A 22,488-nucleotide genomic window follows, 5' to 3' on the forward strand; every position below is an offset into this window, starting at 1 on the left:
CTCCGGTACCTTTACCTTTGAGCCCCGGCATCTTGGCCTTGCAGGCATAACCCTCTTGTTTCCTTCATTCCGGTATACCCCTCCTGGGATACCGGTTTGAACTAATGCTGGCTTAGTTGAACTTAGCTTCAGCGTCCGGATCACTCTGTGATCCGGTTTGTTACTACCGTACTATGGCTAAACTTGCCATAGCCTTGGCCTACCGGGGGCCATCCCCCCGACATTAGTCCCCGAAGCTGGTATAGTCCGGCGGATTCTATCCGACGGGCCATGCCAGGTTCCCATTCCAGACGTACCGGATTAATCCTTCCGGTTTCCATTTAATCCCATCCGGCACCTTGCCGAACTCAACTAGCTATACAGACATCATCTATGTCCCCGGCTTCTTTCTGCCGGTTTCTTGGTCTTAACTTCTACCTCGACGAAGTCGAGAATTTCCCGAAGTCTGTGCCTGTCAGAGACATGCGCACTGTGCCTGGTGCGCCAGTGTCAGGCGTCAAATCCGTTCGACTCCCGCACTCATTTAATACGCCGCACCGGATCCTTGTGTCCCTTCGTGTGGCTTCCTCCTGCGGCGCGTGTATCGCCGCGACACGTGGCGGCCCACGAGCCAAAACAGTGCGGACCGGACGGTTTTCGGCCCACAACCTCATCTCTCTTTTTATGGGGGCGACGGTTCCTCGTTGCCTCCCCTCACCCACTTCGTCTTCCTCCAGATTCTCTGCACACTCCGCCGCTCGAGCTCCCCGCGCCACCGTTCGCTGCAGCTGCCAGGTTCTCCGGCGAGACTCCGCAGGAACGCGTCGCGAAGCCTGGGCCATCCTCCCCATCACGATTGCGCCGCGCCGCCCCTCCTTCGCCAAGGAACACGCCGGCGAGTCCGATTCCACTTCCCCGTTCGCCGCCATTAACCTCCTCCTCGACGAACTCCGACGATCTGTTGGCCCCGTCGACCGGCAGGACATCCGCCGCCGCCCTCAGGTTAGCTGCTCAGATCTGACATTCTTCTTCTCTCGCCGTTCATCTCCGTCGCGGTAGTGTATTTATCCTCTTTCTTTTCGTTTTTCCCTTCTTGCGTAGATCCTCAGGAAGAAGTAGACTTGGGGAAATCTGTTTTTAGTCATCTCCAACGCTTAGGAAAAAATGTCTTCCGAAGAAACTGGTGAGATGGCTTCCGGCGGAACCCAGTTTAGCAACTCCCCCGAGATTTCCTTGGGGGAAGAACAATCCGTCGCCCAAGACTCCTACGGGCTCGAGGAAGAGCTTGCCCGGATGGAGGAAGAATCCGGCACGCCGGATGAAGCTACCGGGCGGGACCAATAAGCCAGCAGCTTCGGCTAGGCTTCCGGCGCGAACATGCCGGTATACACCCGCGGAGCCTGGAAGGGCTCCGATGTCAATCAAGCTGAGATCGATTGGCTCTACCGGTCACGGAGGATACCGGAGGAGGTGATGTACCGGATCCCCGGCGAAGAGCTAGAGCCAGCGCCTAGGCCAGGCGAAGTCGTGGTCTTTGCCGCCCATTTTGAGCGCGGCTTCGGCCTCCCGGCTTCGAATTTCTTCCGGGAGTTTCTGGACTTCTACGAGCTTCAGCCTCACCACCTCCCTGGCAACGCCATTTTCTATCTTTCTTCTTACGTTTCTTTCATGGAGGCTTTCGTAGGCCTCCTTCCCACGATTCCCACCTTTGCTCGTTTTTACAACCTTCGGATCAATTCGATCCAAGGTAAAAACCTTCCGATTCCCAAGCCTGTTGTACAGTGCGGGGCTTGTATCCTCACGCCCCGCCAGGGGAGCCCCTTTTATAAATTTTCCGGTTTAGAGTCTTGCCGGTCATGGCAGCAGACTTTCTTTTACGTTAGGAACCTCAGCCCCGTTGATTTCATCAACCTCCCGGCATATGCCCCTGGCGCACCGTCGCGGGCCAACTGGAAGTTCAACCCCAAGGACACTCATGTGGAAATCAACCGGATCATCCGGTTCATGGGGGAACTCAACAAGAACACCGACATTACTGCCGATGATATCGTGTGCTCCTTCATCTCCCGCCGGGTGCTGCCCCTACAGCGCCGCGCCCACAAGATGGGCCAGATGCGCGGCCAGAGGGATCCGACAAGGCTTACCACCTTCGGTCTGCGCAAATCTGATGTGGTCCTCAAGGCCAAGCAGATTTGCAGGACAGAGCTGCCGGCGAACTGGGGTTGGGGCCTGCAACCTCTTAGTCGCAAGCGCCCCCCTTCCTCCGAAGTAAGAACTTGGGGAATCCGGAACAGTATTTCCGGTATACTTTCGTACCGTAAACTGACTTGATCTTTCTCAGGTACCGGTGCGTTTCCCCCGCGTCGCGGCTGAGGAACCGGAATCCTTCGAGCCCTCGTGCCGGTTTCTGGACGACGAGGATCCGGATCCTTTCGTTGCCGGAAACAAGCACAAGATGGGCCGGACGCACACCCCGCGCTCCGGTAACTCTTCTGCCCCCAACTTGGACCATGCTCCGGATTCTGACGATGATGTTGTCTTCCTCGAGGTATTTCATTTGCTTCTTTTGGCTTATATCTTTTCTTTGTGAGGCCAGATCAAGCTGACCAGAACCGGCAGGTCCACGAGCATGTGACGCCTCTTGCGGTTGAGGTGGGCCCTGAGTTCGAGCAGGCTCAGTCCCACAAGGCACGGAAGGACAAGGCCCCGGCTCCAGATGCCGGCACCAGCGAGGCTCCTAGGGTCCGCAGGGCTCCGGCTTCTGATGCCGGTGCCGGCGAGGCCCCTCCTGCCAAACGCTACAAGAGGTGCAGCACCAGGCCCACCGGCGGCAAGCGCAAGCCCAAGATCCCGGTCTCCTCTGGGTAAAACTTGACAGCTCATCTTTCCGGCTTATGTCTTTGTTTCTGCCATCTTATTTGGCTAACCTTTTTGCTTCTTTCTTTCCAGGCCCCCTCTGGTTCTTACCAGGAGTGCACCCGGCATGAGGCCGGAAACTGCCGAAGAGGCCGGAAGGTCCTCTCCTCCTCCTCGCCAAAGTTCGGCACCTTCTGGTGCCGGCCAAGCTCCATCCTCCCTTCGGGGAGGTAAAACAAGTTCGGGGTGCGCGGCCCCTAAACCGACACATCCCCGCGCGGAGGAGGACTCTTTCTCCCCTCCAGAACCAGAAGATACCGGCGCCAGCAACATGGGCACCGGCTCCGAAGATGCCGGGCGGTCGGAACCTCAGGTTCCGCCCGCCCCCGAAAAGAAGAAGAAGAAGGTTACCGTCACCTCCCCCTCCGAGGCTCCATCAGCAACGTCCGCGCTAGCCAAGAGCACAGTTGTGCCGCCGCCAGCACCCACCGATAGTGCACCGCGTGCGCCGCGCCAGAGCTCAATGGAGAGCGCGCTGGTGACCGCGGAGCAGCTCACTGCTATGGTCAAAGCAGCGACGGCGCCCGCCTCCGGCTCCCAGGCCCAACCCCTCGTCCTTCACACCGGGCGCGCTGCCATGGCCGCCGGTGAGAAGGTCCCTTCGCAGCTTGGCCGGGTGGTTGAGCTTAACCGCGGCAGCGCGAACCTGGGTGCACTGCAGCACGTCGTGGATCGGTGGAACCTTGCCGACCTTTCCGACGCCACTCTTGGCGTTGGGAAGGACGGCAAGGCGAAGGTTGACCCACGCGGCCGCCGAAGCACAGTGCAGCACATCAGCCGGCTGAAACATGCCGTGAAGGAGTTCGACAATGCCTGGCACGATGCCAACAACAACGTGCTGGTAAGATACCCTTACCGGAACCTTAACCTTATCTCTCTGTACATATATATCCTCTCAGTCCCCAAGTTTCGGGTTAAGCACGAAGTACTTAGCGCGAAACTTTTCTTAGGAAACCGGCATGGCTAGTCCCCGAGTTTCGGGTGAAGCACGAGGCACTTAGCGCAAAACTGAAAGAAACCGGTATAGCTCATCCTGCTTTTTACTTTCGCAGAGCGTGCTGGACACCCGCAAGCAGGTCTTCGAAGAGCTGCTCTGGGAGCACCAAAACCTGAACGAGGCGTTCGCCGCCCTCAAGCTCGAGCACGGCCACTGCCAAGGTTCGCTTGAATTCCCCGGCATCTTTTGTATCGGTAGATGCATTTACCAAATTCTAACAACTAGCTTCTTTTGTGCAGCTGCCCTGCCGGAAGCCTCCGTGGACGACCTCACCGCCCAAGTCGCAGCGCTCAAGGGTAAGCCGCGCTTGCCGGTTTGTTTTTTACTTGTTATTTTTGTACCAAACTCACTCCTTTCGGCTTCCAGCCGCCAACGATGAACTTGTGGTCCAGCACCAGCGCGAGCTCCGGGCCCAGCGGGAAGAAACCGCTAAGCTTAAGGATCAATTGATCCAGGCTGGGTCGGAGCATGCCAAGGCGCTGCAGCAGGCCATCAACGCTGGCCAGGCCCAAGCGGAGGCAAACCGGAAGCAGTTCGCCGAGGCTGAGGAGCGGCTGCGCCAGGAGCTGGAGGAGGAGCGGAAGCAGCTGCGGGAGCAGAAGGAACACCTTGAATCTGTTCAGGTGTACCTAACCGGCATCGAGGCGATGGTTAAGGACACCGACGCCAAGGCCCTGAGTAAGTTTTACTCCCCTTGCTTATAAGCTTTTGATTCTCCACCGGTTTGCCTATATACCGGCTTGTTCTCATACTTGCTTTATTCAACTTTTGCGCAGAGCTTTTCCCTGACTCCCAGATCCGTGCCGAGACCGCCGTTGCCAAAAGCCGGATCGAGGACGTGACTGATGCCAACCTCCCCTAGACCACCAAGGACCATCTCGTCGCGCTGTTCAGCAGGATTAGCCATATGCGCGCCGTCGATCGGACCCTTGGCCTGCTGCCTGGAGCTGCCCTTTCAGCCTTCAAGAGCCTGTGGCCTGGTGAACCTGTTCCGGAGACGACCGACCTCATCGCCGAACGCCTCCAAGGAGCCGGTCGGCGCCTAAGTGAATGGCGCCGCTCTGCTGCTCGTGCTGGAGCTGATATGGCTTTGCGGTTTGCCTGCTCTTGGTATGATAACCTGGATCTGGACGCCTTGCATAGCATGCGGGATGACGCCCCCACCAATAAGGATCCGGTTAAAGATGCCGCTCGCCGCACCAGGGCCTATCGGCTCGCCAGCTACGCCGCCACCAGCACCTTTATCCCCGTCCCTGCTGGTATAGTTGAAGAACTTTCCGACGAGGAGGATGAAGAAGCCGGAGACGACGAGGCCGAAGCCGAGGCGGAGGTCCCTGAGGAACCGGTCGCTGGCAGCCCAGAGCAAGCTCCAGAAGCCCCAGCTGCCCCAGATGCACCTGTTCAAACTCCTGTGAACCCTCAGCGAGCCCGAGAAGATTCTGCCCCTGAAGGAGATATGCCCTAGAGGCAATAATAAAGTGGTTATTATTTATATCTTTATGTTTATGATAAATGTTTATATATCATGCTATAATTGTATTAACCGAAACATTAGTACATGTGTGATATGTAGACAACAAGAAGTCCCTAGTATGCCTCTTAAACTAGCTTGTTGATTAATGGATGATTAGTTTCATAATCATGAACATTGGATGTTATTAATAACAAGGTTATATCATTATATGAATGATGTAATGGACACACCCAATTAAGCGTAGCATAAGATCTCGTCATTAAGTTATTTGCTATAAGCTTTTGATACATAGTTACCTAGTCCTTATGACCATGAGATCATGTAAATCACTTATACCGAAAAGGTACTTTGATTACATCAAACGCCACTGCGTAAATGGGTGGCTATAAAGGTGGGATTAAGTATCCGGAAAGTATGAGTTGAGGCATATGGATCAACAGTGGGATTTGTCCATCCCGATGACGGATAGATATACTCTGGGCCCTCTCGGTGGAATGTCGTCTAATGTCTTGCAAGCATATGAATGAGTTCATAAGAGACCACATACCACGGTACGAGTAAAGAGTACTTGTCAGGAGACGAGGTTGAACAAGGTATAGAGTGATACCGAAGATCAAACCTCGGACAAGTAAAATATCGCGAGACAAAGGGAATTGGTATCGTATGTGAATGGTTCATTCGATCACTAAAGTCATCGTTGAATATGTGGGGGCCATTATGGATCTCCAGATCCCGCTATTGGTTATTGGTCGGAGTGAGTACTCAACCATGTCCGCATAGTTCACGAACCGTAGGGTGACACACTTAAAGTTGGATGTTGAAATGGTAGAACTTGAATATGGAATGGAGTTCGAATATTTGTTCGGAGTCCCGGATGAGATCCCGGACATCATGAGGAGTTCCGGAATGGTCCGGAGAATAAGATTCATATATAGGAAGTCATATTCCAAGTTTGGAAATGATCCGGTGCATTTATGGCAGGTTCTAGAAGGTTCTAGAAAAGTCCGGAAAAATGGCACTATGGAAGGTGGAGTCCCGGAGGGACTCCACTAGCATGGCCGGCCAAACCCTAAAGGGGAGGAGTCCAAGGTGGACTCCACCTTGGTGGCCGGCCAGCCCCACCTCAAGGAAAGGTGGGAGTCCCACCTTGAGTAGGACTCCCCCCTTGAGTAGGTTTCCCACTTTTGGGAGGTTTTGTTGTTGGGGTCTTATTCGAAGACTTGGACTACAACTCTTGGGGCTTCCACCTATATAATGAGGGACAAGGGGAGGGTGGCCGGCCACTCTTGCCTCCAACCTTGGCTGCCCCCCTTTGTGGCCGGCGCCCAAGGCACCCCTCTCCCCAAACCCTAGCACCCCTCCTCCACTACTTCTCCCGCATATGCTTAGCGAAGCTCCGCCGGAGATCTCCATCGACACCGACACCACGCTGTCGTGCTGCCGGATTCAAGAGGAGCTACTACTTCCGCTGCCCGCTGGAACGGGGAGGTGGACGTCGTCTTCATCAACAACCGAACGTGTGACCGAGTACGGAGGTGCTGCCCGTTCGTGGCGCCGGAACCGATCGTGATCAAGATCTTCTACGCGCTTTTGCAAGCGGCAAGTGATCGTCTACCGCAGCAACAAGAGCCTCATCTTGTAGGCTTTGGAATCTCTTCAAGGGTGAGACTCGATACCCCTCGTTGCTACCGTCTTCTAGATTGCATCTTGGCTTGGATTGCGTGTTCGCGGTAGGAAAATTTTTGTTTTCTATGCAACGTTATCCTACAGTGGTATCAGAGCCGTGTCTATGCATAGATGGTTGCACGAGTAGAACACAATGGTTTTGTGGGCGTTGATGCTCTTGTTATCTTTAGTTTGAGTACTTTGCATCTTTATGGCATAGTGGGATGAAGCGGCTCGGACTAACTTTACATGACCGCGTTCATGAGACTTGTTCCTCGTTCGACATGCAACTTGTATTGCATAAGAGGCTTTGCGGGTGTCTGTCTCTCCTACTATAGTGAAGATTCAATTTACTCTTCTATTGAAAACATTAGTATCAACGTTGTGGTTCATGTTCGTAGGTAGATTAGATCTCTCTCGAAAACCCTAAACCACGTAAAATATGCAAACCAAATTAGAGACGTCTAACTTGTTTTTGCAGGGTTTGGTGATGTGATATGGCCATAATGTGATGATGAATATGTATGAGATGATCATTATTGTATTGTGGCAACCGCAGAGCCTTATGGTTGTCTTTAATTTTCATGTTGAGTAGTATTTCAAAGTAGTTGTAATAGTTGCTACATGAGGTGAACAACCATGAAGACGGCGCCATGAACCTTGACGCTACGCCGACAATGATGGAGATCATGCCCGTTGATGATGGAGATCATGTCCGTGCTTTGGAGATGAAGATCAATGCGCAAAGACAAAAGGGCCATATCATATCACATATGAACTGCATGTGATGTTAATCCTTTATGCATCTTATTTTGCTTAGATCGCGACGGTAGCATTATAAGATGATCCCTCACATTAATATCAAGATAATAAAGTGTTCTCCCCTCGTATGCACCATTGTAATAGTTCGTCGTTTCGAAGCATCTCGTGATGATCGGATGTGATAGATTCAACGATTCACATACAACGGGTGTAAGCCATGTTGCACACGCGGAATACTTGGGTTTGCTTGACGAGCCTAGCATGTACAGACATGGCCTCGGGACAACAGAAACCGAAAGGTTGAACACGAGTCATATGGATGATATGATCAACATGTTGATGTTCACCATTGAAGCTACATCATCTCACGTGATGATCGGTTTTTGGTGTAGTGAATTTGGATCGTGTACCACTTAACAACTATGAGGGATGTTGTATTAAGTGGGAGTTCATTAGTAATTAGATTAAACCATGAACTAATTATCTTAAACATAGTCTGAGTAGTATTTTGAATTAATTTTGTAGTATTGGCATCCGTTTACTACTATGCGCTAGTCTTGTAATTGAGATAGAAATACTGTTAAAATCTGACAAGAAACTTTACGGTTTGGTACCGTATTGTTAAAGAATCAAGAATTAATTAAGTCCTATTGCAAACTTTTAGTAAACCTCACATTGTTGATTCAAAGAGCTATGGTTTCAATTAGTACCTAAAGTTATCTTGTCTCCGTGAAACTTGAAGTTCAAATTTGTTTGAAAAGTAAGGAGCTGAAAATTTAGTTTTCAGAAATAATCAAGGTATGAGATATAAGTGATATCTAAGACCTTATTGCAAGATGATAGAATATATTTTGGTGAGACTACATGAACTCATAAGTTTTATGGGAATGTACGAAGGTTGAAGACGCAAGGCGTCACAATCCTCCAACTATTGGGGCACTAACGATATTCACATATCCATGAAGTGACCATCCTTAATATGCACCGTTGCTAAGACTCGTCGTTTCGAAGCATCACGTGATGATCGGGTGTGATAGATTCTACGTGTGCATACAACGGGTGCAAGCTAGATTTGCACATGCAAATACCAAGGTTAAAACTTTACGAGCCTAGCATGTACAGACATGGTCTCGGAAAGTCGTCATGATATGATGGATAAAATTATGAGTGAAATTGTTCATCATATTACAAAGTTACTAATAAGTGAAATATGGAACACTTGTCATATGATGATCAATTTCAAAGTAAGAACCTCAAGGTTATTGGTATTTGACCAACAAACCTAGAAGTTAATGATGTTGAAGTGTTTTTCTGAATAATGAGGAAAGCTAAAAGAGAAACTGCAAAAGATATTTTGGCAAAAAGAAAAGAAAAGACTAGAAAGTCTAGCTCAGGTGTATATGGATGATATACATGTTATGGTTGTATTCCTAGTTAAGTCACACAATGAAATTCTTGGGTATTAGTACCATATTGGTTGGTATGAAGTGTCATACAAAACAACGCAATACAAGAATACAATGGCCTAAGTGACTGACAAGGAATATGATAGAAAAGCACGTCTGGAACAAAATAAAGTGTTATTATGTTCGTCGTTGGCATTCTATCTAGCCCTTAGAATTTATAATAAAGAACTTAATAATTGTTATTTTGCTCTGGTCAAATGAAAACAATGAGTTGTTCAAATTATGACATTACTCCATGTACGATGGATAAGTTATTATAAATCTTAATGGTGAAACACACATACATAAAATCGACGCTAAAATGCCATAAGGCAAATGATTTGAATTCCACTTATTTGTGGAACCGCCATTTAGGTCATGTTAGAAAGGAACGCATGAAGGAACTCCATGCAAATGGATTTTTGGAGTCATTTGATTTTTGAATCATTTGACGCTTGCAAATCTTTTCTAAAGAGAATGATTAAAATACCGTTCATAGGCCAAGAGTTGAACGGGCAACAAACTTAGTGGAAAAATACATAATGATGTATATGGTTCACTGAGCATAGTTGTGTGCGGGAGATTCTTCTACTTCATGAAAACTTTCAACAATGAATTGAGTATATATATGGATATATTCGATAAGGAAGAAGTTTGAAACATTTGAATGGGTTCAAATAAATTTCAACATGAAGTGGAAATCAACGTAATAGAAAAATATCTATGATTGGATCATGGTGGAAATATTTGAATTACGAGTTTTAGCGAACATCTAAGAGAGTTATGAAATTATTCTACAACTCACATTTCTTGGAGTATCATAATGATGACATAGTATCCGAGATATGTATCCAAATCTTGTTGGATCAATGATGAGATAAAATATTGATGCCATTATATTTTTGTGGATTATGCTTTAGTGACTACCGCTTTTACACCGAATAGAGCATCATCATGATCCGATGAAATGACATCATACAAGTTATGACATGGGTATAAACCCTAATAGTCTTTTCTTTAAATTTTGGTCTAAGAGTTTACAACCAAAATCGGATGAATGTCTTCGTTGGTTATCCCGTAGATTTAATTGGGAATTCTTCCCACAAGACAAAGACAATAGTCTTTGACAATGTTCTTATTTCCAATATATTGTTTCTAGTGAAGTATTTGAGTGGGAGGACAATATAATTTGATAAGGTTTATGAACCTGAGCATAATGATCAGAGTAGCGCAGCATCGGAATTGGTTTCGGAAGCGGCCACGACGATCATGGCTCCCATGACTACAAAGTGTTTTAGCCATGGAGATCGAAGTACATATTGAACCTCATGTAGGTATGGTTTACTTTGTGATCAAATAAATGATTTGTGGACAAAGGATTGATTTTGAACAATGATAAACCAACTACAAACAAAGAAGTTATGATGGGCCCTGACTCCGTTAAAATGGCCATGCGCCTTGAAATCCATAATAGATGAATACTTTTTGAAAGTAAATGGATCTATAGACTTGGATGAAATATCCTTGAAGAAAGCTCGACTTGTTGAAAAATAGTTTACAACAAAGTTCAAAGAGTTGACTACGATAAGATTAGATCTTCCGTAGCAATGCTTATAGTCTATGTGGATTATTCTAGTAATCACTACATATTTCTTTTAGGAGATATGCTAGTAGGATGGCAAAATACATTACTTATCAGAAGTATGTATTAAAGGTGTATACAAGATACAACCAAGAGTTTTGCTGGTCTGTGGAATACTAGATAGGTATACGAACTTCAATTGGATGAAGTAAGTATTGCGGAGTAGGAATCTTCACCAGATGAAATAGTCAAAGAGTTTTTTGATTTCATCAGAGACGATGAAGAAGCTTGCATTTGCAAGAAATTAAGTGGGAGCGCTGAGACATATTTATAATACTTTATGTAGATGACATATAGTTGGTTATAAATAATGTAATTATATACTTGATTAAAATGTTTCATTGAAAATTAACTTCAATGAAAGGATATGGACTAAAACATATTTAGTGTCAAGATCTATGAAGATAGATTGAAACACATAATAAGTTTAAGTCAAAGTACATAGAATGGATATTGAAATAGTTCAATATAGAAATATTAAGAAAATGTTCTTGTCATGTGAAGGTTTAACAAGACTTGAGTGTATCTGACACTCAATGAGTAAAAACACATGAGTGATTATAGATCACGAATAATATGTACACAATCAGATATCATGTGCTATAAAATGTTATGAGCATATACCGGAATGATTCATAAGATGATCATGGGACGACAGTAAGAATATCCTTGAGTACTTTAGAAGAACTAAGGATATATATATTTTTTTGTATGAAGAAATGACAAACAAATCGCTGTAAGGTGTTACACCGATATTGGTTTTGTCATATATAAAATATAATTTCAATCTCAAATTAGACTAAGTGTTGTTTTAAAAGTAGCACAATGAGCTAGAAGTTGTCTATGCTAGATTTAGAAGAGTTCTAAATATTGTGACGGAATCTACAAAAGAAGGCAGAGTATGTCATTGTTTTGACAATGACAAAGGATGTTAAGTCAAGAGGTTCTTTGAGAACTTGGTGTATTTCAGCCAGTCAGAACTTTGAAGCTATATTGTATGTGACAATATTAGTGACATATTTCAGACCGCGGAATTAAGGTTCCACCAGAAGACCAAACTTATTTAATGCCGACTCATTTGGAAATGAGTGATGCATTGAGACGCAAATGAATTACAAAATACATACGGTTCTGAGCTTGTCAGATCCGTTGACTAAAACCTCTCCCGTGAGCGAAACATGATAAAACACCAGAAGGCCAAGGTGTTATATCTTTACAAATGTAAACTAGATTATTGACTCTAGTGCAAGTGGGAGACTGAAGGAGATATGCCCTAGAGGCAATAATAAAGTGGTTATTATTTATATCTTTATGTTTATGATAAATGTTTATATATCATGCTATAATTGTATTAACCGAAACATTAGTACATGTGTGATATGTAGACAACAAGAAGTCCCTAGTATGCCTCTTAAACTAGCTTGTTGATTAATGGATGATTAGTTTCATAATCATGAACATTGGATGTTATTAATAACAAGGTTATATCATTATATGAATGATGTAATGGACACACCCAATTAAGCGTAGCATAAGATCTCGTCATTAAGTTATTTGCTATAAGCTTTTGATACATAGTTACCTAGTCCTTATGACCATGAGATCATGTAAATCACTTATACCGGAAAGGTACTTTGATTACATCAAACGCCACTGCGTAAATGGGTGGCTATAAAGGTGGGATTAAGTATCCGGAAAGTATGAGTTGAGGCATATGGATCAACAGTGGGATTTGTCCATCCCGATGACGGATAGATATACTCTGGGCCCTCTCGGTGGAATGTCGTCTAATGTCTTGCAAGCATATGAATGAGTTCATAAGAGACCACATACCACGGTACGAGTAAAGAGTACTTGTCAGGAGACGAGGTTGAACAAGGTATAGAGTGATACCGAAGATCAAACCTCGGACAAGTAAAATATCGCGAGACAAAGGGAATTGGTATCGTATGTGAATGGTTCATTCGATCACTAAAGTCATCGTTGAATATGTGGGGGCCATTATGGATCTCCAGATCCCGCTATTGGTTATTGGTCGGAGTGAGTACTCAACCATGTCCGCATAGTTCACGAACCGTAGGGTGACACACTTAAAGTTGGATGTTGAAATGGTAGAACTTGAATATGGAATGGAGTTCGAATATTTGTTCGGAGTCCCGGATGAGATCCCGGACATCACGAGGAGTTCCGGAATGGTCCGGAGAATAAGATTCATATATAGGAAGTCATATTCCAAGTTTGGAAATGATCCGGTGCATTTATGGCAGGTTCTAGAAGGTTCTAGAAAAGTCCGGAAAAATGGCACTATGGAAGGTGGAGTCCCGGAGGGACTCCACTAGCATGGCCAGCCAAACCCTAAAGGGGAGGAGTCCAAGGTGGACTCCACCTTGGTGGCCGGCCAGCCCCACCTCAAGGAAAGGTGGGAGTCCCACCTTGAGTAGGACTCCCCCCTTGAGTAGGTTTCCCACTTTTGGGAGGTTTTGTTGTTGGGGTCTTATTCGAAGACTTGGACTACAACTCTTGGGGCTTCCACCTATATAATGAGGGACAAGGGGAGGGTGGCCGGCCACTCTTGCCTCCAACCTTGGCTGCCCCCCTTTGTGGCCGGCGCCCAAGGCACCCCTCTCCCCAAACCCTAGCACCCCTCCTCCACTACTTCTCCCGCATATGCTTAGCGAAGCTCCGCCGGAGATCTCCATCGACACCGACACCACGCCGTCGTGCTGCCGGATTCAAGAGGAGCTACTACTTCCGCTGCCCGCTGGAACGGGGAGGTGGACGTCGTCTTCATCAACAACCGAACGTGTGACCGAGTACGGAGGTGCTGCCCGTTCGTGGCGCCGGAACCGATCGTGATCAAGATCTTCTACGCGCTTTTGCAAGCGGCAAGTGATCGTCTACCGCAGCAACAAGAGCCTCATCTTGTAGGCTTTGGAATCTCTTCAAGGGTGAGACTCGATACCCCCTCGTTGCTACCGTCTTCTAGATTGCATCTTGGCTTGGATTGCGTGTTCGCGGTAGGAAATTTTTTGTTTTCTATGCAACGTTATCAGAGCCGTGTCTATGCATAGATGGTTGCACGAGTAGAACACAATGGTTTGTGGGCGTTGATGCTCTTGTTATCTTTAATTTGAGTACTTTGCATCTTTGTGGCATAGTGGGATGAAGCGGCTCGGACTAACTTTACATGACCGCGTTCATGAGACTTGTTCCTCGTTCGACATGCAACTTGTATTGCATAAGAGGCTTTGCGGGTGTCTGTCTCTCCTACTATAGTGAAGATTCAATTTACTCTTCTATTGAAAACATTAGTATCAACGTTGTGGTTCATGTTCGTAGGTAGATTAGATCTCTCTCGAAAACCCTAAACCACGTAAAATATGCAAACCAAATTAGAGACGTCTAACTTGTTTTTGCAGGGTTTGGTGATGTGATATGGCCATGATATGATGATGAATATGTATGAGATGATCATTATTGTATTGTGGCAACCAGCAGGAGCCTTATGGTTGTCTTTAATTTTCATGTTGAGTAGTATTTCAAAGTAGTTGTAATAGTTGTAATAGTGGAGGAGGGGTGCTAGGGTTTGGGGAGAGGGGTGCCTTGGGCGCCGGCCACAAAGGGGGGCAGCCAAGGTTGGAGGCAAGAGTGGCCGGCCACCCTCCCCTTGTCCCTCATTATATAGGTGGAAGCCCCAAGAGTTGTAGTCCAAGTCTTCGAATAAGACCCCAACAACAAAACCTCCCAAAAGTGGGAAACCTACTCAAGGGGGGAGTCCTACTCAAGGTGGGACTCCCACCTTTCCTTGAGGTGGGGCTGGCCGGCCACCAAGGTGGAGTCCACCTTGGACTCCTCCCCTTTAGGGTTTGGCCGGCCATGCTAGTGGAGTCCCTCCGGGACTCCACCTTCCATAGTGCCATTTTTCCGGACTTTTCTAGAACCTTCTAGAACCTGCCATAAATGCACCGGATCATTTCCAAACTTGGAATATGACTTCCTATATATGAATCTTATTCTCCGGACCATTCCGGAACTCCTCGTGATGTCCGGGATCTCATCCGGGACTCCGAACAAATATTCGAACTCCATTCCATATTCAAGTTCTACCATTTCAACATCCAACTTTAAGTGTGTCACCCTACGGTTCGTGAACTATGCGGACATGGTTGAGTACTCACTCCGACCAATAACCAATAGCGGGATCTGGAGATCCATAATGGCTCCCACATATTCAACGATGACTTTAGTGATCGAATGAACCATTCACATACGATACCAATTCCCTTTGTCTCGCGATATTTTACTTGTCCGAGGTTTGATCTTCGGTATCACTCTATACCTTGTTCAACCTCGTCTCCTGACAAGTACTCTTTACTCGTACCGTGGTATGTGGTCTCTTATGAACTCATTCATATGCTTGCAAGACATTAGACGACATTCCACCGAGAGGGCCCAGAGTATATCTATCCGTCATCGGGATGGACAAATCCCACTGTTGATCCATATGCCTCAACTCATACTTTCCGGATACTTAATCCCACCTTTATAGCCACCCATTTACGCAGTGGTGTTTGATGTAATCAAAGTACCTTTCCGGTATAAGTGATTTACATGATCTCATGGTCATAAGGACTAGGTAACTATGTATCAAAAGCTTATAGCAAATAACTTAATGACGAGATCTTATGCTACGCTTAATTGGGTGTGTCCATTACATCATTCATATAATGATATAACCTTGTTATTAATAACATCCAATGTTCATGATTATGAAACTAATCATCCATTAATCAACAAGCTAGTTTAAGAGGCATACTAGGGACTTCTTGTTGTCTACATATCACACATGTACTAATGTTTCGGTTAATACAATTATAGCATGATATATAAACATTTATCATAAACATAAAGATATAAATAATAACCACTTTATTATTGCCTCTAGGGCATATCTCCTTCAGTCTCCCACTTGCACTAGAGTCAATAATCTAGTTTACATTTGTAAAGATATAACACCTTGGCCTTCTGTTTATTTATCATGTTTCGCTCACGGGAGAGGTTTTAGTCAACGGATCTGACAAGCTCAGAACCGTATGTATTTTGTAATTCATTTGCGTCTCAATGCATCACTCATTTCCAAATGAGTCGGCATTAAATAAGTTTGGTCTTCTGGTGGAACCTTAATTCCGCGGTCTGAAATATGTCACTAATATTGTCACATACAATATAGCTTCAAAGTTCTGACTCTGTCGGAAATACACCAAGTTCTCAAAGAACCTCTTGACTTAACATCCTTTGTCATTGTCAAAACAATGACATACTCTGCCTTCTTTTGTAGATTCCGTCACAATATTTAGAACTCTTCTAAATCTAGCATAGACAACTTCTAGCTCATTGTGCTACTTTTAAAACAACACTTAGTCTAATTTGAGATTGAAATTATATTTTATATATGACAAAACCAATATCGGTGTAACACCTTACAGCGATTTGTTTGTCATTTCTTCATACAAAAAAATATATATATCCTTAGTTCTTCTAAAGTACTCAAGGATATTCTTACTGTCGTCCCATGATCATCTTATGAATCATTCCGGTATATGCTCATAACATTTTATAGCACATGATATCTGATTGTGTACATATTATTCGTGATCTATAATCACTCATGTGTTTTTACTCATTGAGTGTCAGATACACTCAAGTCTTGTTAAACCTTCACATGACAAGAACATTTTCTTAATATTTCTATATTGAACTATTTCAATATCCATTCTATGTACTTTGACTTAAACTTATTATGTGTTTCAATCTATCTTCATAGATCTTGACACTAAATATGTTTTAGTCCATATCCTTTCATTGAAGTTAATTTTCAATGAAACATTTTAATCAAGTATATAATTACATTATTTATAACCAACTATATGTCATCTACATAAAGTATTATAAATATGTCTCAGCGCTCCCACTTAATTTCTTGCAAATGCAAGCTTCTTCATCGTCTCTGATGAAATCAAAAAACTCTTTGACTATTTCATCTGGTGAAGATTCCTACTCCGCAATACTTACTTCATCCAATTGAAGTTCGTATACCTATCTAGTATTCCACAGACCAGCAAAACTCTTGGTTGTATCTTGTATACACCTTTAATACATACTTGATAAGTAATGTATTTTGCCATCCTACTAGCATATCTCCTAAAAGAAATATGTAGTGATTACTAGAATAATCCACATAGACTATAAGCATTGCTACGGAAGATCTAATCTTATCGTAGTCAACTCTTTGAACTTTGTTGTAAACTATTTTTCAACAAGTCGAGCTTTCTTCAAGGATATTTCATCCAAGTCTATAGATCCATTTACTTTCAAAAAGTATTCATCTATTATGGATTTCAAGGCGCATGGCCATTTTCACTGAGTCGTGGCCCATCATAACTTCTTTGTTTGTAGTTGGTTTATCATTGTTCAAAATCAATCCTTTGTCCACAAATCATTTATTTGATCACAAAGTAAACCATACCTACAGTAGGTTCAATATGTACTTCGATCTCCATGGCTAAAACACTTTGTAGTCATGGGAGCCATGATCGTCGTGGCCGCTTCCGAAACCAATTCCGATGCTGCGCTACTCTGATCATTATGCTCAGGTTCATAAACCTTATCAAATTATATTGTCCTCCCACTCAAATACTTCACTAGAAACAATTTCTTGGAAATAAGAACATTGACAAACACTTTTGTCTTTGTCTTGTGGGAAGAATTCCCAATTAAATCTCTCGGGATAACCAACGAAGACATTCATCCGATTTTGGTTGTAAACTCTTAGACCAAAATTTAAAGAAAAGACTATTAGGGTTTATACCCATGTCATAACTTGTATGATGTCATTTCATCGGATCATGATGATGCTCTATTCAGTGTAAAAGCGGTAGTCACTAAAGCATAATCCACAAAAATATAATGGCATCAATATTTTATCTCATCATTGATCCAACAAGATTTGGATACATATCTCGGATACTATGTCATCATTATGATACTCCAAGAAATGTGAGTTGTAGAATAATTTCATAACTCTCTTAGATGTTCGCTAAAACTCGTAATTCAAATATTTCCACCATGATCCAATCATAGATATTTTTCTATTACGTTGATTTCCACTTCATGTTGAAATTTATTTGAACCCATTCAAATGTTTCAAACTTCTTCCTTATCGAATATATCCATATATATACTCAATTCATTGTTGAAAGTTTTCATGAAGTAGAAGAATCTCCGCACACAACTATGCTCAGTGAACCATATACATCATTATGTATTTTTCCACTAAGTTTGTTGCCCGTTCAACTCTTGGCCTATGAACGGTATTTTAATCATTCTCTTTAGAAAAGATTTGCAAGCGTCAAATGATTCAAAAATCAAATGACTCCAAAAATCCATTTGCATGGAGTTCCTTCATGCGTTCCTTTCTAACATGACCTAAATGGCGGTTCCACAAATAAGTGGAATTCAAATCATTTGCCTTATGGCATTTTAGCGTCGATTTTATGTATGTGTGTTTCACCATTAAGATTTATAATAACTTATCCATCGTACATGGAGTAATGTCATAATTTGAACAACTCATTGTTTTCATTTGACCAGAGCAAAATAACAATTATTAAGTTCTTTATTATAAATTCTAAGGGCTAGATAGAATGCCAACGGCGAACATAATAACACTTTATTTTGTTCCGACGTGCTTTTTCTATCATATTCCTTGTCAGTCACTTAGGCCATTGTATTCTTGTATTGCGTTGTTTTGTATGACACTTCATACCAACCAATATGGTACTAATACCCAAGAATTTCATTGTGTGACTTAACTAGGAATACAACCATAACATGTATATCATTCATATACACCTGAGCTAGACTTTCTAGTCTTTTCTTTTCTTTTGCCAAAATATCGTTTGCAGGTTCTCTTTGAGCTTTCCTCATTATTCAGAAAAACACTTCAACATTAATAACTTCTAGGTTTGTTGGTCAAATACCAATAACCTTGAGGTTCTTACTTTGAAGTTGATCATCATATGACAAGTGTTCCAGATTTCACTATTAGTAACTTTGTAATATGATGAACAATTTCACTCATAATTTTATCCATCATATCATGACGACTTTCCGAGACCATGTCCGTACATGCTAGGCTCGTAAAGTTTTAACCTTGGTATTTGCATGTGCAAATCTAGCTTGCACCCGTTGTATGCACACGTAGAATCTATCACACCCGATCATCACGTGATGCTTCAAACGGCGAGTTTTAGTAACGGTGCATATTAAGGATGGTCACTTCATGGATATGCGAATATCGTTAGTGCCCCAATAGTTGGAGGATTGTGACGCCTTGCGTCTTCAACCTTCGTACATTCCCATAAAACTTATGAGTTCATGTAGTCTCACCAAATTATATTCTATCATCTTGCAATAAGGTCTTAGATATCACATATATCTCATACCTTGATTATTTCTGAAAACTAAATTTTCAGCTCCTTACTTTTCAAACAGATTTGAACTTCAAGTTTCACTGAGACAAGATAACTTTAGGTACTAATTGAAACCATAGCTCTTTGAATCAACAATGTGAGGTTTACTAAAAGTTTGCAATAGGACTTAATTAATTCTTGATTCTTTAACAATACGGTACCAAACCGTAAAGTTTCTTGTCAGATTTTAACAGTATTTCTATCTCAATTACAAGACTAGCGCATAGTAGTAAACGGATGCCAATACTACAAAATTAATTCAAAATACTACTCAGACTATGTTTAAGATAATTAGTTCATGGTTTAATCTAATTACTAATGAACTCCCACTTAATACAACATCCCTCATAGTTGTTAAGTGGTACACGATCCAAATTCACTACACCAAAAACCGATCATCACGTGAGATGATGTAGCTTCAATGGTGAACATCAACATGTTGATCATATCATCCATATGACTCGTGTTCAACCTTTCGGTTTCTGTTGTCCCGAGGCCATGTCTGTACATGCTAGGCTCGTCAAGCAAACCCAAGTATTCCGCGTGTGCAACATGGCTTACACCCGTTGTATGTGAATCGTTGAATCTATCACATCCGATCATCACGAGATGCTTCGAAACGACGAACTATTACAACGGTGCATACGAGGGGAGAACACTTTATTATCTTGATATTAATGTGAGGGATCATCTTATAATGCTACCGTCGCGATCTAAGCAAAATAAGATGCATAAAGGATTAACATCACATGCAGTTCATATGTGATATGATATGGCCCTTTTGTCTTTGCGCCTTTGATCTTCATCTCCAAAGCACGGACATGATCTCCGTCATCAACGGGCATGATCTCCATCATTGTCGGCGTAGCGTCAAGGTTCATGGCGCCGTCTTCATGGTTGTTCACCTCATGTAGCAACTATTACAACTACTTTGAAATACTACTCAACATGAAAATTAAAGACAACCATAAGGCTCCTGCCGGTTGCCACAATACAATAATGATCATCTCATACATATTCATCATCATATCATGGCCATATCACATCACCAAACCCTGCAAAAACAAGTTAGACGTCTCTAATTTGGTTTGCATATTTTACGTGGTTTAGGGTTTTCGAGAGAGATCTAATCTACCTACGAACATGAACCACAACGTTGATACTAATGTTTTCAATAGAAGAGTAAATTGAATCTTCACTATAGTAGGAGAGACAGACACCCGCAAAGCCTCTTATGCAATACAAGTTGCATGTCGAACGAGGAACAAGTCTCATGAACGCGGTCATGTAAAGTTAGTCCGAGCCGCTTCATCCCACTATGCCACAAAGATGCAAAGTACTCAAACTAAAGATAACAAGAGCATCAACGCCCACAAACCATTGTGTTCTACTCGTGCAACCATCTATGCATAGACACGCCCACAAAAATTTTCCTACCGCGAACACGCAATCCAAGCCAAGATGCAATCTAGAAGATGGTAGCAACGAGGGGGTATCGAGTCTCACCCTTGAAGAGATTCCAAAGCCTACAAGATGAGGCTCTTGTTGCTGCGGTAGACGTTCACTTGCCGCTTGCAAAAGCGCGTAGAAGATCTTGATCACGATCGCTTCCGGCGCCACGAACGGGCAGCACCTCCGTACTTGGTCACACGTTCGGTTGTTGATGAAGACGACGTCCACCTCCCCGTTCCAGCGGGCAGCGGAAGTAGTAGCTCCTCTTGAATCCGGCAGCACGACGGCGTGGTGTCGGTGTCGATGGAGATCTCCGGCGGAGCTTCGCTAAGCATATGCGGGAGAAGTAGTGGAGGAGGGGTGCTAGGGTTTGGGGAGAGGGGTGCCTTGGGCGCCGGCCACAAAGGGGGGCAGCCAAGGTTGGAGGCAAGAGTGGCCGGCCACCCTCCCCTTGTCCCTCATTATATAGGTGGAAGCCCCAAGAGTTGTAGTCCAAGTCTTCGAATAGGACCCCAACAACAAAACCTCCCAAAAGTGGGAAACCTACTCAAGGGGGGAGTCCTACTCAAGGTGGGACTCCCACCTTTCCTTGAGGTGGGGCTGGCCGGCCACCAAGGTGGAGTCCACCTTGGACTCCTCCCCTTTAGGGTTTGGCCGGCCATGCTAGTGGAGTCCCTCCGGGACTCCACCTTCCATAGTGCCATTTTTCCGGACTTTTCTAGAACCTTCTAGAACCTGCCATAAATGCACCGGATCATTTCCAAACTTGGAATATGACTTCCTATATATGAATCTTATTCTCGGACCATTCGAACTCCTCGTGATGTCCGGGATCTCATCCGGGACTCCGAACAAATATTCGAACTCCATTCCATATTCAAGTTCTACCATTTCAACATCCAACTTTAAGTGTGTCACCCTACGGTTCGTGAACTATGCGGACATGGTTGAGTACTCACTCCGACCAATAACCAATAGCGGGATCTGGAGATCCATAATGGCTCCCACATATTCAACGATGACTTTAGTGATCGAATGAACCATTCACATACGATACCAATTCCCTTTGTCTCGCGATATTTTACTTGTCCGAGGTTTGATCTTGGTATCACTCTATACCTTGTTCAACCTCGTCTCTGACAAGTACTCTTTACTCGTACCGTGGTATGTGGTCTCTTATGAACTCATTCATATGCTTGCAAGACATTAGACGACATTCCACCGAGAGGGCCTGTAGTATATCTATCCTTCATCGGGATGGACAAATCCCACTGTTGATCCATATGCCTCAACTCATACTTTCCGGATACTTAATCCCACCTTTATAGCCACCCATTTACGCAGTGGCGTTTGATGTAATCAAAGTACCTTTCCGGTATAAGTGATTTACATGATCTCATGGTCATAAGGACTAGGTAACTATGTATCAAAAGCTTATAGCAAATAACTTAATGACGAGATCTTATGCTACGCTTAATTGGGTGTGTCCATTACATCATTCATATAATGATATAACCTTGTTATTAATAACATCCAATGTTCATGATTATGAAACTAATCATCCATTAATCAACAAGCTAGTTTAAGAGGCATACTAGGGACTTCTTGTTGTCTACATATCACAC

The sequence above is a fragment of the Lolium perenne genome, chromosome 2 (assembly GCF_019359855.2).
Source record: "Lolium perenne isolate Kyuss_39 chromosome 2, Kyuss_2.0, whole genome shotgun sequence".
Classification (NCBI taxonomy): Eukaryota; Viridiplantae; Streptophyta; class Magnoliopsida; order Poales; family Poaceae; genus Lolium; species Lolium perenne.